Genomic DNA, 24,235 nt, shown 5'->3' with positions numbered 1-24,235 from the left:
GACTAATTGAACAAGTCCCACACACTGCTAGAAGGCCAAATATTTTTTCAGAGCTAGATGCAGAAAAAAATTGTATTCAATTTGCAACCTGATTGAGGTCAGTATAGATGGACTAATAGAACAAGTCCCACACACTGCTAGAAGGGCAAATATTTTTTCAGAGCTAGATGCAGAAAAAAATTGTATTCAATTTGCAACCTGATTGAGGTCAGTATAGATGGACTAATAGAGCAAGTCCCACACACTGCTAGAAGGCCAATTAGTTATTCAGAGCTAGATGCAGAAAAAAATTATATTCAGTTTGCAACCTGATGGAGGTCAGTATAGATGGACTAATAGAACAAGTCCCACACACTGCTAGAAGCCCAAATATTTTTTCAGAGGTAGATGCAGAAAAAAATTATATTCAGTTTGCAACCTGATGGAGGTCAGTATAAATGGACCAATAGAACATGTCCCACACACTGCTAGAAGGCCAAATATTTTTTCAGAGCTAGATGCAGAAAAAAATTGTATCCAATTTGCAACCTGATGGAGGTCAGTATAGATGGACTAATAGAACAAGTCCCACACACTGCTAGAAGCCCAAATATTTTTTCAGAGGTAGATGCATAAAAAAATTATATTCAGTTTGTAACCTGATGGAGGTCAGTATAGATGGACTAATAGAACAAGTCCCACACACTGCTAGAAGGCCAAATATTTTTTCAGAGCTAGATGCAGAAAAAAATTGTATTCAATTTGCAACCTGATGGAGGTCAGTATAGATGAACTAATAGAACAAGTCCCACACACTGCTGGAAGGCCAAATAGTTATTCAGAGCTAGATGCAGAAAAAAATTATATTCAGTTTGCAACCTGATGGAGGTCAGTATAGATGGACTAATAGAACAAGTCCCACACACTGCTAGAAGGCCAAATATTTTTTCAGAGCTAGATGTAGAAAAATATTATATTCAATTTGCAACCTGATGGAGGTCAGTATAGATGGACTAATAGAACAAGTCCCACACACAGCTAGAAGCCCAAATATTTTTTCAGCGGTAGATGCAGAAAAAAATGATATTCAGTTTGCAACCTGTTGGAGGTCAGTATAGATGGACTAATAGATCAAATCCCGCACACTGCTAGAAGGCCAAATATTTTTTCAGAGCTAGATGCAGAAAAAAATTATATTCAATTTGCAACCTGATGGAGGTCAGTATAGATGGACTAATAGAACAAGTCCCACACACTGCTAGAACGCCAAATATTTTTTCAGAGCTCTATTCAGAAAAAAATTATATTCAATTTGCAACCTGATGGAGGTCAGTATAGATGGACTTATAGAACAAGTCCCACACACTGCTAGAAGCCCAAATATTTTTTCAGAGGTAGATGCAGAAAAATATTATATTCAATTTGCAACCTGATGGATGTCAGTGTAGATGGACTAATAGAACAAGTCCCACACACAGCTAGAAGCCCAAATATTTTTTCAGAGGTAGATGCAGAAAAAAAATATATTCAGTTTGCGACCTGATGGAGGTCAGTATAGATGGACTAATAGAACAAGTCCCACACACTGCTAGAAGACCAAATATTTTTTCAGAGCTAGATGCAGAAAAAAATTATAATCAATTTGCAACCTGATGGAGGTCAGTATAGATGGACTAATACAACAAGTCCCACACACTGCTAGAAGGCCAAATATTTTTTCAGAGCTAGATGCAGAAAAAAATTATATTCAATTTGCAACCCGATGGAGGTCAGTATAGATGGACTAATAGAACAAGTTCCACACACTGCTAGAAGCCCAAATATTTTTTCAGAGCTAGATGCAGAAAAAAATTATATTCAGTTTGCAACCTGATGGAAGTAAGTATAGATGGACTAATAGAACAAGTCCCACACACTGCTAGAAGGCCAAATATTTTTTCAGAGCCAGATGCAGAAAAATATTATATTCAATTTGCAACCTGAAGGAGGTCAGTATAGATGGACTAATAGAACAAGGCCCACACCCAGCTAGAAGCCCAAATATTTTTTCAGAGGTAGATGCAGAAAAAAATTATATTCAGTTTGCAACCTGAAGGAGGTCAGTATAGATGGACTAATTGAACAAGTCCCACACACTGCTAGAAGGCCAAATATTTTTTCAGAGCTAGATGCAGAAAAAAATTGTATTCAATTTGCAACCTGATTGAGGTCAGTATAGATGGACTAATAGAACAAGTCCCACACACTGCTAGAAGGGCAAATATTTTTTCAGAGCTAGATGCAGAAAAAAATTGTATTCAATTTGCAACCTGATTGAGGTCAGTATAGATGGACTAATAGAACAAGTCCCACACACTGCTAGAAGGCCAATTAGTTGTTCAGAGCTAGATGCAGAAAAAAATTATATTCAGTTTGCAACCTGATGGATATCAGTATAGATGAACTAATAGAACAAGTCCCACACACTGCTAGAAGCCCAAAAATTTTTTCAGAGCTAGATGCAGAAAAAAATTATATTCAGTTTGCAACCTGATGGAGGTCAGTATAAATGGACCAATAGAACATGTCCCACACACTGCTAGAAGGCCAAATATTTTTTCAGAGCTAGATGCAGAAAAAAATTGTATTCAATTTGCAACCTGATGGAGGTCAGTATAGATGGACTAATAGAACAAGGCCCACACCCAGCTAGAAGCCCAAATATTTTTTCAGAGGTAGATGCAGAAAAAAATTATATTCAGTTTGCAACCTGAAGGAGGTCAGTATAGATGGACTAATTGAACAAGTCCCACACACTGCTAGAAGGCCAAACATTTTTTCAGAGCTAGATGCAGAAAAAAATTGTATTCAATTTGCAACCTGATTGTGGTCAGTATAGATGGACTAGTAGAACAAGTCCTACACACTGCTAGAAGGCCAATTAGTTGTTCAGAGGTAGATGCAGAAAAAAATTATATTCAGTTTGCAACCTGATGGAGGTCAGTATAGATGGACTAATAGAACAAGTCCCACACACTGCTAGAAGGCCAAATATTTTTTCAGAACTAGATGCAGAAAAAAATTATATTCAATTTGCAACCCGATGGAGGTCAGTATAGATGGACTAATAGAACAAGTTCCACACACTGCTAGAAGCCCAAATATTTTTTCAGAGCTAGATGCAGAAAAAAATTATATTCAGTTTGCAACCTGATGGAAGTAAGTATAGATGGACTAATAGAACAAGTCCCACACACTGCTAGAAGGCCAAATATTTTTTCAGAGCCAGATGCAGAAAAATATTATATTCAATTTGCAACCTGAAGGAGGTCAGTATAGATGGACTAATAGAACAAGGCCCACACCCAGCTAGAAGCCCAAATATTTTTTCAGAGGTAGATGCAGAAAAAAATTATATTCAGTTTGCAACCTGAAGGAGGTCAGTATAGATGGACTAATTGAACAAGTCCCACACACTGCTAGAAGGCCAAATATTTTTTCAGAGCTAGATGCAGAAAAAAATTGTATTCAATTTGCAACCTGATTGAGGTCAGTATAGATGGACTAATAGAACAAGTCCCACACACTGCTAGAAGGGCAAATATTTTTTCAGAGCTAGATGCAGAAAAAAATTGTATTCAATTTGCAACCTGATTGAGGTCAGTATAGATGGACTAATAGAACAAGTCCCACACACTGCTAGAAGGCCAATTAGTTGTTCAGAGCTAGATGCAGAAAAAAATTATATTCAGTTTGCAACCTGATGGAGGTCAGTATAGATGGACTAATAGAACAAGTCCCACACACTGCTAGAAGCCCAAATATTTTTTCAGAGGTAGATGCAGAAAAAAATTATATTCAGTTTGCAACCTGATGGAGGTCAGTATAAATGGACCAATAGAACATGTCCCACACACTGCTAGAAGGCCAAATATTTTTTCAGAGCTAGATGCAGAAAAAAATTGTATTCAATTTGCAACCTGATGGAGGTCAGTATAGATGGACTAATAGAACAAGTCCCACACACAGCTAGAAGCACAAATATTTTTTCAGAGGTAGATGCAGAAAAAAATTATATTCAGTTTGCAACCTGATGGAGGTCAGTATAGATGGACTAATAGATCAAGTCCCGCACACTGCTAGAAGGCCAAATATTTTTTCAGAGCTAGATGCAGAAAAAAATTATATTCAATTTGCAACCTGATGGAGGTCAGTATAGATGGACTAATAGAACAAGTCCCACACACTGCTAGAAGGCCAAATATTTTTTCAGAGCTAGATGCAGAAAAATATTATATTCAATTTGCAACCTGATGGAGGTCAGTATAGATGGACTAATAGAACAAGTCCCACACACAGCTAGAAGCCCAAATATTTTTTCAGAGGTAGATGCAGAAAAAAATTATATTCAGTTTGCAACCTGATGGAGGTCAGTATAGATGGACTAATAGATCAAGTCCCGCACACTGCTAGAAGGCCAAATATTTTTTCAGAGCTAGATGCAGAAAAAAATTATATTCAATTTGCAACCTGATGGAGGTCAGTATAGATGGACTAATAGAAAAAGTCCCACACACTGCTAGAAGGCCAAATATTTTTTCAGAGCTAGATGCAGAAAAATATTATATTCAATTTGCAACCTGATGGAGGTCAGTATAGATGGACTAATAGAACAAGTCCCACACACTGCTAGAAGCCCAAATATTTTTTCAGAGGTAGATGCAGAAAAAAATTATATTCAGTTTGCAACCTGATGGAGGTCAGTATAGATGGACTAATAGAACAAGTCCCACACACTGCTAGAAGGCCAAATATTTTTTCAGAGCTATATTCAGAAAAAAATTATATTCAATTTGCAACCTGATGGAGGTCAGTATAGATGGACTAATAGAACAAGTCCCACACACTGCTAGAAGCCCAAATATTTTTTCAGAGTTAGATGCAGAAAAATATTATATTCAATTTGCAACCTGATGGAGGTCAGTATAGATGGACTAATAGAACAAGTCCCACACACAGCTAGAAGCCCAAATATTTTTTCAGAGGTAGATGCAGAAAAAAATTATATTCAGTTTAAGACCTGATGGAGGTCAGTATAGATGGACTAATAGAACAAGTCCCACACACTGCTAGAAGACCAAATATTTTTTCAGAGCAAGATGCAGAAAAAAATTATAATCAATTTGCAACCTGATGGAGGTCAGTATAGATGGACTAATACAACAAGTCCCACACACTGCTAGAAGGCCAAATATTTTTTCAGAGCTAGCTGCAGAAAAAAATTGTATTCAATTTGCAACCCGATAGAGGTCAGTATAGATGGACTAATAGAACAAGTCCCACACACTGCTAGAAGGCCAAATAGTTATTTAGAGCTAGATGCAGAAAAAAATTATATTCAGTTTGCAACCTGATGGAGGTCAGTATAGATGGACTAATAGAACAAGTCCCACACACTGCTAGATGGCCAAATATTTTTTCAGAGCTAGATGCAGTAAAATATTATATTCAATTTGCAACCTGATGGAGGTCAGTATAGATGGACTAATAGGACAAGTCCCACACACAGCTAGAAGCCCAAAATATTTTTTCAGAGGTAGATGCAGAAAAAAATTATATTCAGTTTGCAACCTGATGAAGGTCAGTATAGATGGACTTATAGATCAAGTCCCACACACTGCTAGAAGGCCAAATATTTTTTCAGAGCTAGATGCAGAAAACAATTATATTCAATTTGCAACCTGATGGAGGTCAGTATAGATGGACTAATAGAACAAGTCCCACACACTGCTAGAAGGCCAAATATTTTTTCAGAGGTAGATGCAGAAAAATATTATATTCAATTTGCAACCTGATGGAGGTCAGTATAGATGGACTAATAGAACAAGTCCCACACACAGCTAGAAGCCCAAATATTTTTTCAGAGGTAGATGCTGAAAAAAATTATATTCAGTTTGCAACCTGATGGAGGTCAGTATAGATGGACTAATAGAACAAGTCCCACACACTGCTAGAAGACCAAATATTTTTTCAGAGCTAGATGCAGAAAAAAATTATAATCAATTTCCAACCTGATGGAGGTCAGTATAGATGGACTAATACAACAAGTCCCACACACTGCTAGGAGGCCAAATATTTTTTCAGAGCTGGATGCAGAAAAAAATTGTATTCAATTTGCAACCTGATGGAGGTCAGTATAGATGGACTAATAGAACAAGTCCCACACACTGCTAGAAGGCCAAATAGTTATTCAGAGCTAGATGCAGAAAAAAATTATATTCAGTTTGCAACCTGTTGGAGGTCAGTATAGATGGACTAATAGAACAAGTCCCACACACTGCTAGAAGCCCAAATATTTTTTCAGAGCTAGATGCAGAAAAATATTATATTCAATTTGCAACCTGATGGAGGTCAGTATAGATGGACTAATAGAACAAGTCCCACACACTGCTAGAAGCCCAAATATTTTTTCAGAGGTAGATGCAGAAAAAAATTATATTCAGTTTGCAACCTGATGGAGGTCAGTCTAGATGGACTAATAGATCAAGTCCCGCACACTGCTAGAACGCCAAATATTTTTTCAGAGCTAGATGCAGAAAAAAATTATATTCAATTTGCAACCTGATGGAGGTCAGTATAGATGGACTAATAGAACAAGTCCCACACACTGCTAGAAGGCCAAATATTTTTTCAGAGCTAGATGCAGAAAAATATTATATTCAATTTGCAACCTGATGGAGGTCAGTATAGATGGACAAATAGAACAAGTCCCACACACTGCTCGAAGACCAAATATTTTTTCAGAGCTAGATGCAGAAAAAAATTATAATCATTTTGCAACCTGATGGAGGTCAGTATAGATGGACTAATACAACATGTCCCACACACTGCTAGAAGCCCAAATATTTTTTCAGAGGTCGATGCAGAAAAAAATTATATTCAGTTTGCAACCTGATGGAGGTCAGTATAGATGGACTAATAGACCAAGTCCCACACACTGCTAGAAGGCCAAATATTTTTTCAGAGGTAGATGCTAAAAATATTATATTCAATTTGAATCCTGATGGAGGTCAGTATAGATGGACTAATAGAACAAGTCCCATACCCAGCTGGAAGCCCAAATATTTTTTCAGAGGTAGATACAGAAAAAAATTATATTCAGTTTGCAACCTGATGGAGGTCAGTATAGATGGACTAATAGAACAAGTCCCGCACACTGCTAGAAGGCCAAATATTTTTTCAGAGCTAGATGTAGAATAAAATTATATTCAATTTGCAACCTGATGGAGGTCAGTATAGATGGACTAATAGAACAAGTCCCACCCACTGCTAGAAGCCCAAATATTTTTTTCAGGGGTAGATGCAGAAAAAAACTATATTCAGTTTGCAACCTGATGGAGGTCAGTATAGATGGACTAATAGAACAAGTCCCACACATTGCTAGAAGGCCAAATATTTTTTCAGAGCTAGATGCAGAAAAATATTATATTCAGTTTGCAACCTGATGGAGGTCAGTATAGATGGACTAATAGAACAGGTCCCACACACTGCTAGAAGCCCAAATATTTTTTCAGAGGTAGATGCAGAAAAAAATTATATTCAGTTTGCAACCTGATGGAGGTCAGTATAGATGGAATAATTGAACAAGTCCCACACACAGCTAGAAGCCAAAATATTTTTTCAGAGGTAGACGCAGAAAAAAATTATATTCAGTTTGCAACCTGATGGAGGTCAGTATAGATGGACTTAAAGATCAAGTCCCACACACTGCTAGAAGGCCAAATATTTTTTCAGAGCTAGATGCAGAAAAATATTATATTCAGTTTGCAACCTGATGGAGGTCAGTATAGATGGACTAATAGAACAGGTCCCACACACTGCTAGAAGCCCAAATATTTTTTCAGAGGTAGATGCAGAAAAAAATTATATTCAGTTTGCAACCTGATGGAGGTCAGTATAGATGGAATAATTGAACAAGTCCCACACACAGCTAGAAGCCAAAATATTTTTTCAGAGGTAGACGCAGAAAAAAATTATATTCAGTTTGCAACCTGATGGAGGTCAGTATAGATGGACTTAAAGATCAAGTCCCACACACTGCTAGAAGGCCAAATATTTTTTCAGAGCTAGATGCAGAAAACAATTATATTCAATTTGCAACCTGATGGAGGTCAGTATAGATGGACTAATAGAACAAGTCCCACACACTGCTAGAAGGCCAAATATTTTTTCAGAGCTAGATGCAGAAAAATATTATATTCAATTTGCAACCTGATGGAGGTCAGTATAGATGGACAAATAGAACAAGTCCCACACACTGCTAGAAGACCAAATATTTTTTCAGAGCTAGATGCAGAAAAAAATTATAATCATTTTGCAACCTGATGGAGGTCAGTATAGATGGACTAATACAACATGTCCCACACTCTGCTAGAAGCCCAAATATTTTTTCAGAGGTCGATGCAGAAAAAAATTATATTCAGTTTGGAACCTGATGGAGGTCAGTATAGATGGACTAATAGACCAAGTCCCACACACTGCTAGAAGGCCAAATATTTTTTCAGAGGTAGATGCTAAAAATATTATATTCAATTTGAAACCTGATGGAGGTCAGTATAGATGGACTAATAGAACAGGTCCCACACACTGCTAGAAGCCCAAATATTTTTTCAGAGCTAGATGCAGAAAAATATTATATTCAATTTGCAACCTGATGGAGGTCAGTATAGATGGACTAATAGAACAGGTCCCACACACTGCTAGAAGCCCAAATATTTTTTCAGAGCTAGATGCAGAAAAATATTATATTCAGTTTGCAACCTGATGGAGGTCAGTATAGATGGAATAATTGAACAAGTCCCACACACAGCTAGAAGCCAAAATATTTTTTCAGAGGTAGATGCAGAAAAATATTATATTCAATTTGCAACCTGATGGAGGTCAGTATAGATGGACTAATAGAACAAGTCCCACACACTGCTAGAAGCCCAAATATTTTTTCAGAGGTAGATGCAGAAAAAAATTATATTCAGTTTGCAACCTGATGGAGGTCAGTATAGATGGACTAATAGATCAAGTCCCGCACACTGCTAGAACGCCAAATATTTTTTCAGAGCTAGATGCAGAAAAAAATTATATTCAATTTGTAACCTGATGGAGATCAGTATAGATGGACTAATAGAACAAGTCCCACACACTGCTAGAAGGCCAAATATTTTTTCAGAGCTAGATGCAGAAAAATATTATATTCAATTTGCAACCTGATGGAGGTCAGTATAGATGGACAAATAGAACAAGTCCCACACACTGCTAGAAGACCAAATATTTTTTCAGAGGTAGATGCAGAAAAAAATTATATTCAGTTTGCAACCTGATGGAGGTCAGTATAGATGGACTAATAGATCAAGTCCCGCACACTGCTAGAACGCCAAATATTTTTTCAGAGCTAGATGCAGAAAAAAATTATATTCAATTTGCAACCTGATGGAGGTCAGTATAGATGGACTAATACAACATGTCCCACACTCTGCTAGAAGCCCAAATATTTTTTCAGAGGTCGATGCAGAAAAAAATTATATTCAGTTTGGAACCTGATGGAGGTCAGTATAGATGGACTAATAGACCAAGTCCCACACACTGCTAGAAGGCCAAATATTTTTTCAGAGGTAGATGCTAAAAATATTATATTCAATTTGAAACCTGATGGAGGTCAGTATAGATGGACTAATAGAACAGGTCCCACACACTGCTAGAAGCCCAAATATTTTTTCAGAGCTAGATGCAGAAAAATATTATATTCAATTTGCAACCTGATGGAGGTCAGTATAGATGGACTAATAGAACAGGTCCCACACACTGCTAGAAGCCCAAATATTTTTTCAGAGCTAGATGCAGAAAAATATTATATTCAGTTTGCAACCTGATGGAGGTCAGTATAGATGGAATAATTGAACAAGTCCCACACACAGCTAGAAGCCAAAATATTTTTTCAGAGGTAGATGCAGAAAAATATTATATTCAATTTGCAACCTGATGGAGGTCAGTATAGATGGACTAATAGAACAAGTCCCACACACTGCTAGAAGCCCAAATATTTTTTCAGAGGTAGATGCAGAAAAAAATTATATTCAGTTTGCAACCTGATGGAGGTCAGTATAGATGGACTAATAGATCAAGTCCCGCACACTGCTAGAACGCCAAATATTTTTTCAGAGCTAGATGCAGAAAAAAATTATATTCAATTTGTAACCTGATGGAGATCAGTATAGATGGACTAATAGAACAAGTCCCACACACTGCTAGAAGGCCAAATATTTTTTCAGAGCTAGATGCAGAAAAATATTATATTCAATTTGCAACCTGATGGAGGTCAGTATAGATGGACAAATAGAACAAGTCCCACACACTGCTAGAAGACCAAATATTTTTTCAGAGGTAGATGCAGAAAAAAATTATATTCAGTTTGCAACCTGATGGAGGTCAGTATAGATGGACTAATAGATCAAGTCCCGCACACTGCTAGAACGCCAAATATTTTTTCAGAGCTAGATGCAGAAAAAAATTATATTCAATTTGCAACCTGATGGAGGTCAGTATAGATGGACTAATAGAACAAGTCCCACACACTGCTAGAAGGCCAAATATTTTTTCAGAGCTAGATGCAGAAAAATATTATATTCAATTTGCAACCTGATGGAGGTCAGTATAGATGGACAAATAGAACAAGTCCCACACACTGCTAGAAGACCAAATATTTTTTCAGAGCTAGAAGCAGAAAAAAATTATAATCATTTTGCAACCTGATGGAGGTCAGTATAGATGGACTAATACAACATGTCCCACACACTGCTAGAAGCCCAAATATTTTTTCAGAGGTCGATGCAGAAAAAAATTATATTCAGTTTGCAACCTGATGGAGGTCAGTATAGATGGACTAATAGACCAAGTCCCACACACTGCTAGAAGGCCAAATATTTTTTCAGAGGTAGATGCTAAAAATATTATATTCAATTTGAAACCTGATGGAGGTCAGTATAGATGGACTAATAGAACAAATCCCATACCCAGCTGGAAGCCCAAATATTTTTTCAGAGGTAGATACAGAAAAAAATTATATTCAGTTTGCAACCTGATGGAGGTCAGTATAGATGGACTAATAGAACAAGTCCCGCACACTGCTAGAAGGCCAAATATTTTTTCAGAGCTAGATGTAGAATAAAATTATATTCAATTTGCAACCTGATGGAGGTCAGTATAGATGGACTAATAGAACAAGTCCCACACACTGCTAGAAGCCCAAATATTTTTTTCAGGGGTAGATGCAGAAAAAAACTATATTCAGTTTGCAACCTGATGGTGGTCAGTATAGATGGACTAATAGAACAAGTCCCACACATTGCTAGAAGGCCAAATATTTTTTCAGAGCTAGATGCAGAAAAATATTATATTCAGTTTGCAACCTGATGGAGGTCAGTATAGATGGACTAATAGAACAGGTCCCACACACTGCTAGAAGCCCAAATATTTTTTCAGAGGTAGATGCAGAAAAAAATTATATTCAGTTTGCAACCTGATGGAGGTCAGTATAGATGGAATAATTGAACAAGTCCCACACACAGCTAGAAGCCAAAATATTTTTTCAGCGGTAGATGCAGAAAAAAATTATATTCAGTTTGCAACCTGATGGAGGTCAGTATAGATGGACTTATAGATCAAGTCCCACACACTGCTAGAAGGCCAAATATTTTTTCAGAGCTAGATGCAGAAAACAATTATATTCAATTTGCAACCTGATGGAGGTCAGTATAGATGGACTAATAGAACAAGTCCCACACACTGCTAGAAGGCCAAATATTTTTTCAGAGCTAGATGCAGAAAAATATTATATTCAATTTGCAACCTGATGGAGGTCAGTATAGATGGACAAATAGAACAAGTCCCACACACTGCTAGAAGACCAAATATTTTTTCAGAGCTAGATGCAGAAAAAAATTATAATCATTTTGCAACCTGATGGAGGTCAGTATAGATGGACTAATACAACATGTCCCACACACTGCTAGAAGCCCAAATATTTTTTCAGAGGTCGATGCAGAAAAAAATTATATTCAGTTTGCAACCTGATGGAGGTCAGTATAGATGGACTAATAGACCAAGTCCCACACACTGCTAGAAGGCCAAATATTTTTTCAGAGGTAGATGCTAAAAATATTATATTCAATTTGAAACCTGATGGAGGTCAGTATAGATGGACTAATAGAACAAGTCCCATACCCAGCTGGAAGCCCAAATATTTTTTCAGAGGTAGATACAGAAAAAAATTATATTCACTTTGCAACCTGATGGAGGTCAGTATAGATGCACTAATAGAACAAGTCCCGCACACTGCTAGAAGGCCAAATATTTTTTCAGAGCTAGATGCAGAAAAATATTATATTCAATTTGCAACCTGATGGAGGTCAGTATAGATGGACTAATAGAACAGGTCCCACACACTGCTAGAAGCCCAAATATTTTTTCAGAGCTAGATGCAGAAAAAAACTATATTCAGTTTGCAACCTGATGGAGGTCAGTATAGATGGACTAATAGAACAAGTCCCACACATTGCTAGAAGGCCAAATATTTTTTCAGAGCTAGATGCAGAAAAATATTATATTCAGTTTGCAACCTGATGGAGGTCAGTATAGATGGACTAATAGAACATTTCCCACACACTGCTAGAAGCCCAAATATTTTTTCAGAGGTAGATGCAGAAAAAAATTATATTCAGTTTGCAACCTGATGGAGGTCAGTATAGATGGAATAATTGAACAAGTCCCACACACAGCTAGAAGCCAAAATATTTTTTCAGAGGTAGATGCAGAAAAAAATTATATTCAGTTTGCAACCTGATGGAGGTCAGTATAGATGGACTTAAAGATCAAGTCCCACACACTGCTAGAAGGCCAAATATTTTTTCAGAGCTAGATGCAGAAAACAGTTATATTCAATTTGCAACCTGATGGAGGTCAGTATAGATGGACTAATAGAACAAGTCCCACACACTGCTAGAAGGCCAAATATTTTTTCAGAGCTAGATGCAGAAAAATATTATATTCAATTTGCAACCTGATGGAGGTCAGTATAGATGGACAAATAGAACAAGTCCCACACACTGCTAGAAGACCAAATATTTTTTCAGAGCTAGATGCAGAAAAAAATTATAATCATTTTGCAACCTGATGGAGGTCAGTATAGATGGACTAATACAACATGTCCCACACACTGCTAGAAGCCCAAATATTTTTTCAGAGGTCGATGCAGAAAAAATTATATTCAGTTTGCAACCTGATGGAGGTCAGTATAGATGGACTAATAGACCAAGTCCCACACACTGCTAGAAGGCCAAATATTTTTTCAGAGGTAGATGCTAAAAATATTATATTCAATTTGAAACCTGATGGAGGTCAGTATAGATGGACTAATAGAACAGGTCCCACACACTGCTAGAAGCCCAAATATTTTTTCAGAGCTCGATGCAGAAAAATATTATATTCAATTTGCAACCTGATGGAGGTCAGTATAGATGGACTAATAGAACAGGTCCCACACACTGCTAGAAGCCCAAATATTTTTTCAGAGCTAGATGCAGAAAAATATTATATTCAGTTTGCAACCTGATGGAGGTCAGTATAGATGGAATAATTGAACAAGTCCCACACACAGCTAGAAGCCAAAATATTTTTTCAGAGGTAGATGCAGAAAAATATTATATTCAATTTGCAACCTGATGGAGGTCAGTATAGATGGACTAATAGAACAAGTCCCACACACTGCTAGAAGCCCAAATATTTTTTCAGAGGTAGATGCAGAAAAAAATTATATTCAGTTTGCAACCTGATGGAGGTCAGTATAGATGGACTAATAGATCAAGTCCCGCACACTGCTAGAACGCCAAATATTTTTTCAGAGCTAGATGCAGAAAAATATTATATTCAGTTTGCAACCTGATGGAGGTCAGTATAGATGGACAAATAGAACAAGTCCCACACACTGCTAGAAGACCAAATATTTTTTCAGAGCTAGAAGCAGATAAAAATTATAATCATTTTGCAACCTGATGCAGGTCAGTATAGATGGACTAATACAACATGTCCCACACACTGCTAGAAGCCCAAATATTTTTTCAGAGGTCGATGCAGAAAAAAATTATATTCAGTTTGCAACCTGATGGAGGTCAGTATAGATGGACTAATAGACCAAGTCCCACACACTGCTAGAAGGCCAAATATTTTTTCAGAGCTAGATGCAGAAAAATATTATATTCAATTTGCAACCTGATGGAGGTCAGTATAGATGGACAAATAGAACAAGTCCCACACACTGCTAGAAGACCAAATATTTTTCAAGAGCTAGAAGCAGAAAAAAATTATAATCATTTTGCAACCTGATGGAGGTCAGTATAGATGGACTAATACAACATGTCCCACACACTGCTAGAAGCCCAAATATTTTTTCAGAGGTCGATGCAGAAAAAAATTATATTCAGTTTGCAACCTGATGGAGGTCAGTATAGATGGACTAATAGACCAAGTCCCACACACTGCTAGAAGGCCAAATATTTTTTCAGAGGTAGATGCTAAAAATATTATATTCAATTTGAAACCTGATGGAGGTCAGTATAGATGGACTAATAGATCAAGTCCCGCACACTGCTAGAACGCCAAATATTTTTTCAGAGCTAGATGCAGAAAAAAATTATATTCAATTTGCAACCTGATGGAGGTCAGTATAGATGGACTAATAGAACAAGTCCCACACACTGCTAGAAGGCCAAATATTTTTTCAGAGCTAGATGCAGAAAAATATTATATTCAATTTGCAACCTGATGGAGGTCAGTATAGATGGACAAATAGAACAAGTCCCACACACTGCTCGAAGACCAAATATTTTTTCAGAGCTAGATGCAGAAAAAAATTATAATCATTTTGCAACCTGATGGAGGTCAGTATAGATGGACTAATACAACATGTCCCACACACTGCTAGAAGCCCAAATATTTTTTCAGAGGTCGATGCAGAAAAAAATTATATTCAGTTTGCAACCTGATGGAGGTCAGTATAGATGGACTAATAGACCAAGTCCCACACACTGCTAGAAGGCCAAATATTTTTTCAGAGGTAGATGCTAAAAATATTATATTCAATTTGAAACCTGATGGAGGTCAGTATAGATGGACTAATAGAACAAGTCCCATACCCAGCTGGAAGCCCAAATATTTTTTCAGAGGTAGATACAGAAAAAAATTATATTCAGTTTGCAACCTGATGGAGGTCAGTATAGATGGACTAATAGAACAAGTCCCGCACACTGCTAGAAGGCCAAATATTTTTTCAGAGCTAGATGTAGAATAAAATTATATTCAATTTGCAACCTGATGGAGGTCAGTATAGATGGACTAATAGAACAAGTCCCACACACTGCTAGAAGCCCAAATATTTTTTTCAGGGGTAGATGCAGAAAAAAACTATATTCAGTTTGCAACCTGATGGAGGTCAGTATAGATGGACTAATAGACCAAGTCCCACACACTGCTAGAAGGCCAAATATTTTTTCAGAGGTAGATGCTAAAAATATTATATTCAATTTGAAACCTGATGGAGGTCAGTATAGATGGACTAATAGATCAAGTCCCGCACACTGCTAGAACGCCAAATATTTTTTCAGAGCTAGATGCAGAAAAAAATTATATTCAATTTGCAACCTGATGGAGGTCAGTATAGATGGACTAATAGAACAAGTCCCACACACTGCTAGAAGGCCAAATATTTTTTCAGAGCTAGATGCAGAAAAATATTATATTCAATTTGCAACCTGATGGAGGTCAGTATAGATGGACAAATAGAACAAGTCCCACACACTGCTCGAAGACCAAATATTTTTTCAGAGCTAGATGCAGAAAAAAATTATAATCATTTTGCAACCTGATGGAGGTCAGTATAGATGGACTAATACAACATGTCCCACACACTGCTAGAAGCCCAAATATTTTTTCAGAGGTCGATGCAGAAAAAAATTATATTCAGTTTGCAACCTGATGGAGGTCAGTATAGATGGACTAATAGAACAAGTCCCACACACTGCTAGAAGGCCAAATATTTTTTCAGAGGTAGATGCTAAAAATATTATATTCAATTTGAAACCTGATGGAGGTCAGTATAGATGGACTAATAGAACAAGTCCCATACCCAGCTGGAAGCCCAAATATTTTTTCAGAGGTAGATACAGAAAAAAATTATATTCAGTTTGCAACCTGATGGAGGTCAGTATAGATGGACTAATAGAACAAGTCCCGCACACTGCTAGAAGGCCAAATATTTTTTCAGAGCTAGATGTAGAATAAAATTATATTCAATTTGCAACCTGATGGAGGTCAGTATAGATGGACTAATAGAACAAGTCCCACACACTGCTAGAAGCCCAAATATTTTTTTCAGGGGTAGATGCAGAAAAAAACTATATTCAGTTTGCAACCTGATGGAGGTCAGTATAGATGGACTAATAGAACAAGTCCCACACATTGCTAGAAGGCCAAATATTTTTTCAGAGCTAGATGCAGAAAAATATTATATTCAGTTTGCAACCTGATGGAGGTCAGTATAGATGGACTAATAGAACAGGTCCCACACACTGCTAGAAGCCCAAATATTTTTTCAGAGGTAGATGCAGAAAAAAATTATATTCAGTTTGCAACCTGATGGAGGTCAGTATAGATGGAATAATTGAACAAGTCCCACACACAGCTAGAAGCCAAAATATTTTTTCAGAGGTAGATGCAGAAAAAAATTATATTCAGTTTGCAACCTGATGGAGGTCAGTATAGATGGACTTAAAGATCAAGTCCCACACACTGCTAGAAGGCCAAATATTTTTTCAGAGCTAGATGCAGAAAACAATTATATTCAATTTGCAACCTGATGGAGGTCAGTATAGATGGACTAATAGAACAAGTCCCACACACTGCTAGAAGGCCAAATATTTTTTCAGAGCTAGATGCAGAAAAATATTATATTCAATTTGCAACCTGATGGAGGTCAGTATAGATGGACAAATAGAACAAGTCCCACACACTGCTAGAAGACCAAATATTTTTTCAGAGCTAGATGCAGAAAAAAATTATAATCATTTTGCAACCTGATGGAGGTCAGTATAGATGGACTAATACAACATGTCCCACACTCTGCTAGAAGCCCAAATATTTTTTCAGAGGTCGATGCAGAAAAAAATTATATTCAGTTTGGAACCTGATGGAGGTCAGTATAGATGGACTAATAGACCAAGTCCCACACACTGCTAGAAGGCCAAATATTTTTTCAGAGGTAGATGCTAAAAATATTATATTCAATTTGAAACCTGATGGAGGTCAGTATAGATGGACTAATAGAACAGGTCCCACACACTGCTAGAAGCCCAAATATTTTTTCAGAGCTAGATGCAGAAAAATATTATATTCAATTTGCAACCTGATGGAGGTCAGTATAGATGGACTAATAGAACAGGTCCCACACACTGCTAGAAGCCCAAATATTTTTTCAGAGCTAGATGCAGAAAAATATTATATTCAGTTTGCAACCTGATGGAGGTCAGTATAGATGGAATAATTGAACAAGTCCCACACACAGCTAGAAGCCAAAATATTTTTTCAGAGGTAGATGCAGAAAAATATTATATTCAATTTGCAACCTGATGGAGGTCAGTATAGATGGACTAATAGAACAAGTCCCACACACTGCTAGAAGCCCAAATATTTTTTCAGAGGTAGATGCAGAAAAAAATTATATTCAGTTTGCAACCTGATGGAGGTCAGTATAGATGGACTAATAGATCAAGTCCCGCACACTGCTAGAACGCCAAATATTTTTTCAGAGCTAGATGCAGAAAAAAATTATATTCAATTTGTAACCTGATGGAGGTCAGTATAGATGGACTAATAGAACAAGTCCCACACACTGCTAGAAGGCCAAATATTTTTTCAGAGCTAGATGCAGAAAAATATTATATTCAATTTGCAACCTGATGGAGGTCAGTATAGATGGACAAATAGAACAAGTCCCACACACTGCTAGAAGACCAAATATTTTTTCAGAGGTAGATGCAGAAAAAAATTATATTCAGTTTGCAACCTGATGGAGGTCAGTATAGATGGACTAATAGATCAAGTCCCACACACTGCTAGAACGCCAAATATTTTTTCAGAGCTAGATGCAGAAAAAAATTATATTCAATTTGCAACCTGATGGAGGTCAGTATAGATGGACTAATAGAACAAGTCCCACACACTGCTAGAAGGCCAAATATTTTTTCAGAGCTAGATGCAGAAAAATATTATATTCAATTTGCAACCTGATGGAGGTCAGTATAGATGGACAAATAGAACAAGTCCCACACACTGCTAGAAGACCAAATATTTTTTCAGAGCTAGAAGCAGAAAAAAATTATAATCATTTTGCAACCTGATGGAGGTCAGTATACATGGACTAATACAACATGTCCCACACACTGCTAGAAGCCCAAATATTTTTTCAGAGGTCGATGCAGAAAAAAATTATATTCAGCTTGCAACCTGATGGAGGTCAGTATAGATGGACTAATAGACCAAGTCCCACACACTGCTAGAAGGCCAAATATTTTTTCAGAGGTAGATGCTAAAAATATTATATTCAATTTGAAACCTGATGGAGGTCAGTATAGATGGACTAATAGAACAAATCCCATACCCAGCTGGAAGCCCAAATATTTTTTCAGAGGTAGATACAGAAAAAAATTATATTCAGTTTGCAACCTGATGGAGGTCAGTATAGATGGACTAATAGAACAAGTCCCGCAGACTGCTAGAAGGCCAAATATTTTTTCAGAGCTAGATGTAGAATAAAATTATATTCAATTTGCAACCTGATGGAGGTCAGTATAGATGGACTAATAGAACAAGTCCCACACACTGCTAGAAGCCCAAATATTTTTTTCAGGGGTAGATGCAGAAAAAAACTATATTCAGTTTGCAACCTGATGGTGGTCAGTATAGATGGACTAATAGAACAAGTCCCACACATTGCTAGAAGGCCAAATATTTTTTCAGAGCTAGATGCAGAAAAATATTATATTCAGTTTGCAACCTGATGGAGGTCAGTATAGATGGACTAATAGAACAGGTCCCACACACTGCTAGAAGCCCAAATATTTTTTCAGAGGTAGATGCAGAAAAAAATTATATTCAGTTTGCAACCTGATGGAGGTCAGTATAGATGGAATAATTGAACAAGTCCCACACACAGCTAGAAGCCAAAATATTTTTTCAGCGGTAGATGCAGAAAAAAATTATATTCAGTTTGCAACCTGATGGAGGTCAGTATAGATGGACTTATAGATCAAGTCCCACACACTGCTAGAAGGCCAAATATTTTTTCAGAGCTAGATGCAGAAAACAATTATATTCAATTTGCAACCTGATGGAGGTCAGTATAGATGGACTAATAGAACAAGTCCCACACACTGCTAGAAGGCCAAATATTTTTTCAGAGCTAGATGCAGAAAAATATTATATTCAATTTGCAACCTGATGGAGGTCAGTATAGATGGACAAATAGAACAAGTCCCACACACTGCTAGAAGACCAAATATTTTTTCAGAGCTAGATGCAGAAAAAAATTATAATCATTTTGCAACCTGATGGAGGTCAGTATAGATGGACTAATACAACATGTCCCACACACTGCTAGAAGCCCAAATATTTTTTCAGAGGTCGATGCAGAAAAAAATTATATTCAGTTTGCAACCTGATGGAGGTCAGTATAGATGGACTAATAGACCAAGTCCCACACACTGCTAGAAGGCCAAATATTTTTTCAGAGGTAGATGCTAAAAATATTATATTCAATTTGAAACCTGATGGAGGTCAGTATAGATGGACTAATAGAACAAGTCCCATACCCAGCTGGAAGCAAAAATATTTTTTCAGAGGTAGATACAGAAAAAAATTATATTCACTTTGCAACCTGATGGAGGTCAGTATAGATGCACTAATAGAACAAGTCCCGCACACTGCTAGAAGGCCAAATATTTTTTCAGAGCTAGATGCAGAAAAAAATTATATTCAATTTGCAACCTGATGGAGGTCAGTATAGATGGACTAATAGAACAAGTCCCACACACTGCTAGAAGCCCAAATATTTTTTTCAGAGGTAGATGCAGAAAAAAACTATATTCAGTTTGCAACCTGATGGAGGTCAGTATAGATGGACTAATAGAACAAGTCCCACACACTGCTACAAGGCCAAATATTTTTTCAGAGCTAGATGCAGAAAAATATTATATTCAATTTGCAACCTGATGGAGGTCAGTATAGATGGACTAATAGAACAGGTCCCACACACTGCTAGAAGCCCAAATATTTTTTCAGAGCTAGATGCAGAAAAATATTATATTCAATTTGCAACCTGATGGAGGTCAGTATAGATGGACAAATAGAACAAGTCCCACACACTGCTAGAAGACCAAATATTTTTTCAGAGGTAGATGCAGAAAAAAATTATATTCAGTTTGCAACCTGATGGAGGTCAGTATAGATGGACTAATAGATCAAGTCCCACACACTGCTAGAACGCCAAATATTTTTTCAGAGCTAGATGCAGAAAAAAATTATATTCAATTTGCAACCTGATGGAGGTCAGTATAGATGGACTAATAGAACAAGTCCCACACACTGCTAGAAGGCCAAATATTTTTTCAGAGCTAGATGCAGAAAAATATTATATTCAATTTGCAACCTGATGGAGGTCAGTATAGATGGACAAATAGAACAAGTCCCACACACTGCTAGAAGACCAAATATTTTTTCAGAGCTAGAAGCAGAAAAAAATTATAATCATTTTGCAACCTGATGGAGGTCAGTATAGATGGACTAATACAACATGTCCCACACACTGCTAGAAGCCCAAATATTTTTTCAGAGGTCGATGCAGAAAAAAATTATATTCAGTTTGCAACCTGATGGAGGTCAGTATAGATGGACTAATAGACCAAGTCCCACACACTGCTAGAAGGCCAAATATTTTTTCAGAGGTAGATGCTAAAAATATTATATTCAATTTGAAACCTGATGGAGGTCAGTATAGATGGACTAATAGAACAAATCCCATACCCAGCTGGAAGCCCAAATATTTTTTCAGAGGTAGATACAGAAAAAAATTATATTCAGTTTGCAACCTGATGGAGGTCAGTATAGATGGACTAATAGAACAAGTCCCGCAGACTGCTAGAAGGCCAAATATTTTTTCAGAGCTAGATGTAGAATAAAATTATATTCAATTTGCAACCTGATGGAGGTCAGTATAGATGGACTAATGGAACAAGTCCCACACACTGCTAGAAGCCCAAATATTTTTTTCAGGGGTAGATGCAGAAAAAAACTATATTCAGTTTGCAACCTGATGGTGGTCAGTATAGATGGACTAATAGAACAAGTCCCACACATTGCTAGAAGGCCAAATATTTTTTCAGAGCTAGATGCAGAAAAATATTATATTCAGTTTGCAACCTGATGGAGGTCAGTATAGATGGACTAATAGAACAGGTCCCACACACTGCTAGAAGCCCAAATATTTTTTCAGAGGTAGATGCAGAAAAAAATTATATTCAGTTTGCAACCTGATGGAGGTCAGTATAGATGGAATAATTGAACAAGTCCCACACACAGCTAGAAGCCAAAATATTTTTTCAGCGGTAGATGCAGAAAAAAATTATATTCAGTTTGCAACCTGATGGAGGTCAGTATAGATGGACTTATAGATCAAGTCCCACACACTGCTAGAAGGCCAAATATTTTTTCAGAGCTAGATGCAGAAAACAATTATATTCAATTTGCAACCTGATGGAGGTCAGTATAGATGGACTAATAGAACAAGTCCCACACACTGCTAGAAGGCCAAATATTTTTTCAGAGCTAGATGCAGAAAAATATTATATTCAATTTGCAACCTGATGGAGGTCAGTATAGATGGACAAATAGAACAAGTCCCACACACTGCTAGAAGACCAAATATTTTTTCAGAGCTAGATGCAGAAAAAAATTATAATCATTTTGCAACCTGATGGAGGTCAGTATAGATGGACTAATACAACATGTCCCACACACTGCTAGAAGCCCAAATATTTTTTCAGAGGTCGATGCAGAAAAAAATTATATTCAGTTTGCAACCTGATGGAGGTCAGTATAGATGGACTAATAGACCAAGTCCCACACACTGCTAGAAGGCCAAATATTTTTTCAGAGGTAGATGCTAAAAATATTATATTCAATTTGAAACCTGATGGAGGTCAGTATAGATGGACTAATAGAACAAGTCCCATACCCAGCTGGAAGCAAAAATATTTTTTCAGAGGTAGATACAGAAAAAAATTATATTCACTTTGCAACCTGATGGAGGTCAGTATAGATGCACTAATAGAACAAGTCCCGCACACTGCTAGAAGGCCAAATATTTTTTCAGAGCTAGATGCAGAAAAAAATTATATTCAATTTGCAACCTGATGGAGGTCAGTATAGATGGACTAATAGAACAAGTCCCACACACTGCTAGAAGCCCAAATATTTTTTTCAGAGGTAGATGCAGAAAAAAACTATATTCAGTTTGCAACCTGATGGAGGTCAGTATAGATGGACTAATAGAACAAGTCCCACACACTGCTACAAGGCCAAATATTTTTTCAGAGCTAGATGCAGAAAAATATTATATTCAATTTGCAACCTGATGGAGGTCAGTATAGATGGACTAATAGAACAGGTCCCACACACTGCTAGAAGCCCAAATATTTTTTCAGAGCTAGATGCAGAAAAAAACTATATTCAGTTTGCAACCTGATGGAGGTCAGTATAGATGGACTAATAGAACAAGTCCCACACATTGCTAGAAGGCCAAATATTTTTTCAGAGCTAGATGCAGAAAAATATTATATTCAGTTTGCAACCTGATGGAGGTCAGTATAGATGGACTAATAGAACAGGTCCCACACACTGCTAGAAGCCCAAATATTTTTTCAGAGGTAGATGCAGAAAAAAATTATATTCAGTTTGCAACCTGATGTAGGTCAGTATAGATGGAATAATTGAACAAGTCCCACACACAGCTAGAAGCCAAAATATTTTTTCAGAGGTAGATGCAGAAAAAAATTATATTCAGTTTGCAACCTGATGGAGGTCAGTATAGATGGACTTAAAGATCAAGTCCCACACACTGCTAGAAGGCCAAATATTTTTTCAGAGCTAGATGCAGAAAACAGTTATATTCAATTTGCAACCTGATGGAGGTCAGTATAGATGGACTAATAGAACAAGTCCCACACACTGCTAGAAGGCCAAATATTTTTTCAGAGCTAGATGCAGAAAAATATTATATTCAATTTGCAACCTGATGGAGGTCAGTATAGATGGACAAATAGAACAAGTCCCACACACTGCTAGAAGACCAAATATTTTTTCAGAGCTAGATGCAGAAAAAAATTATAATCATTTTGCAACCTGATGGAGGTCAGTATAGATGGACTAATACAACATGTCCCACACACTGCTAGAAGCCCAAATATTTTTTCAGAGGTCGATGCAGAAAAAAATTATATTCAGTTTGCAACCTGATGGAGGTCAGTATAGATGGACTAATAGACCAAGTCCCACACACTGCTAGAAGGCCAAATATTTTTTCAGAGGTAGATGCTAAAAATATTATATTCAATTTGAAACCTGATGGAGGTCAGTATAGATGGAATAATAGAACAGGTCCCACACACTGCTAGAAGCCCAAATATTTTTTCAGAGCTAGATGCAGAAAAATATTATATTCAATTTGCAACCTGATGGAGGTCAGTATAGATGGACTAATAGAACAGGTCCCACACACTGCTAGAAGCCCAAATATTTTTTCAGAGCTAGATGCAGAAAAATATTATATTCAGTTTGCAACCTGATGGAGGTCAGTATAGATGGAATAATTGAACAAGTCCCACACACAGCTAGAAGCCAAAATATTTTTTCAGAGGTAGATGCAGAAAAATATTATATTCAATTTGCAACCTGATGGAGGTCAGTATAGATGGACTAATAGAACAAGTCCCACACACTGCTAGAAGCCCAAATATTTTTTCAGAGGTAGATGCAGAAAAAAATTATATTCAGTTTGCAACCTGATGGAGGTCAGTATAGATGGACTAATAGATCAAGTCCCGCACACTGCTAGAACGCCAAATAT

Source organism: Phyllobates terribilis, unplaced genomic scaffold, assembly GCF_046119375.1.
Source record: "Phyllobates terribilis strain yellow unplaced genomic scaffold, ASM4611937v1 Scaffold_4__5_contigs__length_816908805, whole genome shotgun sequence".
NCBI classification, from domain to species: Eukaryota; Metazoa; Chordata; class Amphibia; order Anura; family Dendrobatidae; genus Phyllobates; species Phyllobates terribilis.
The sequence above is the reverse complement of the archived record's forward strand: the minus strand, read 5'-3'. Positions refer to the sequence as shown.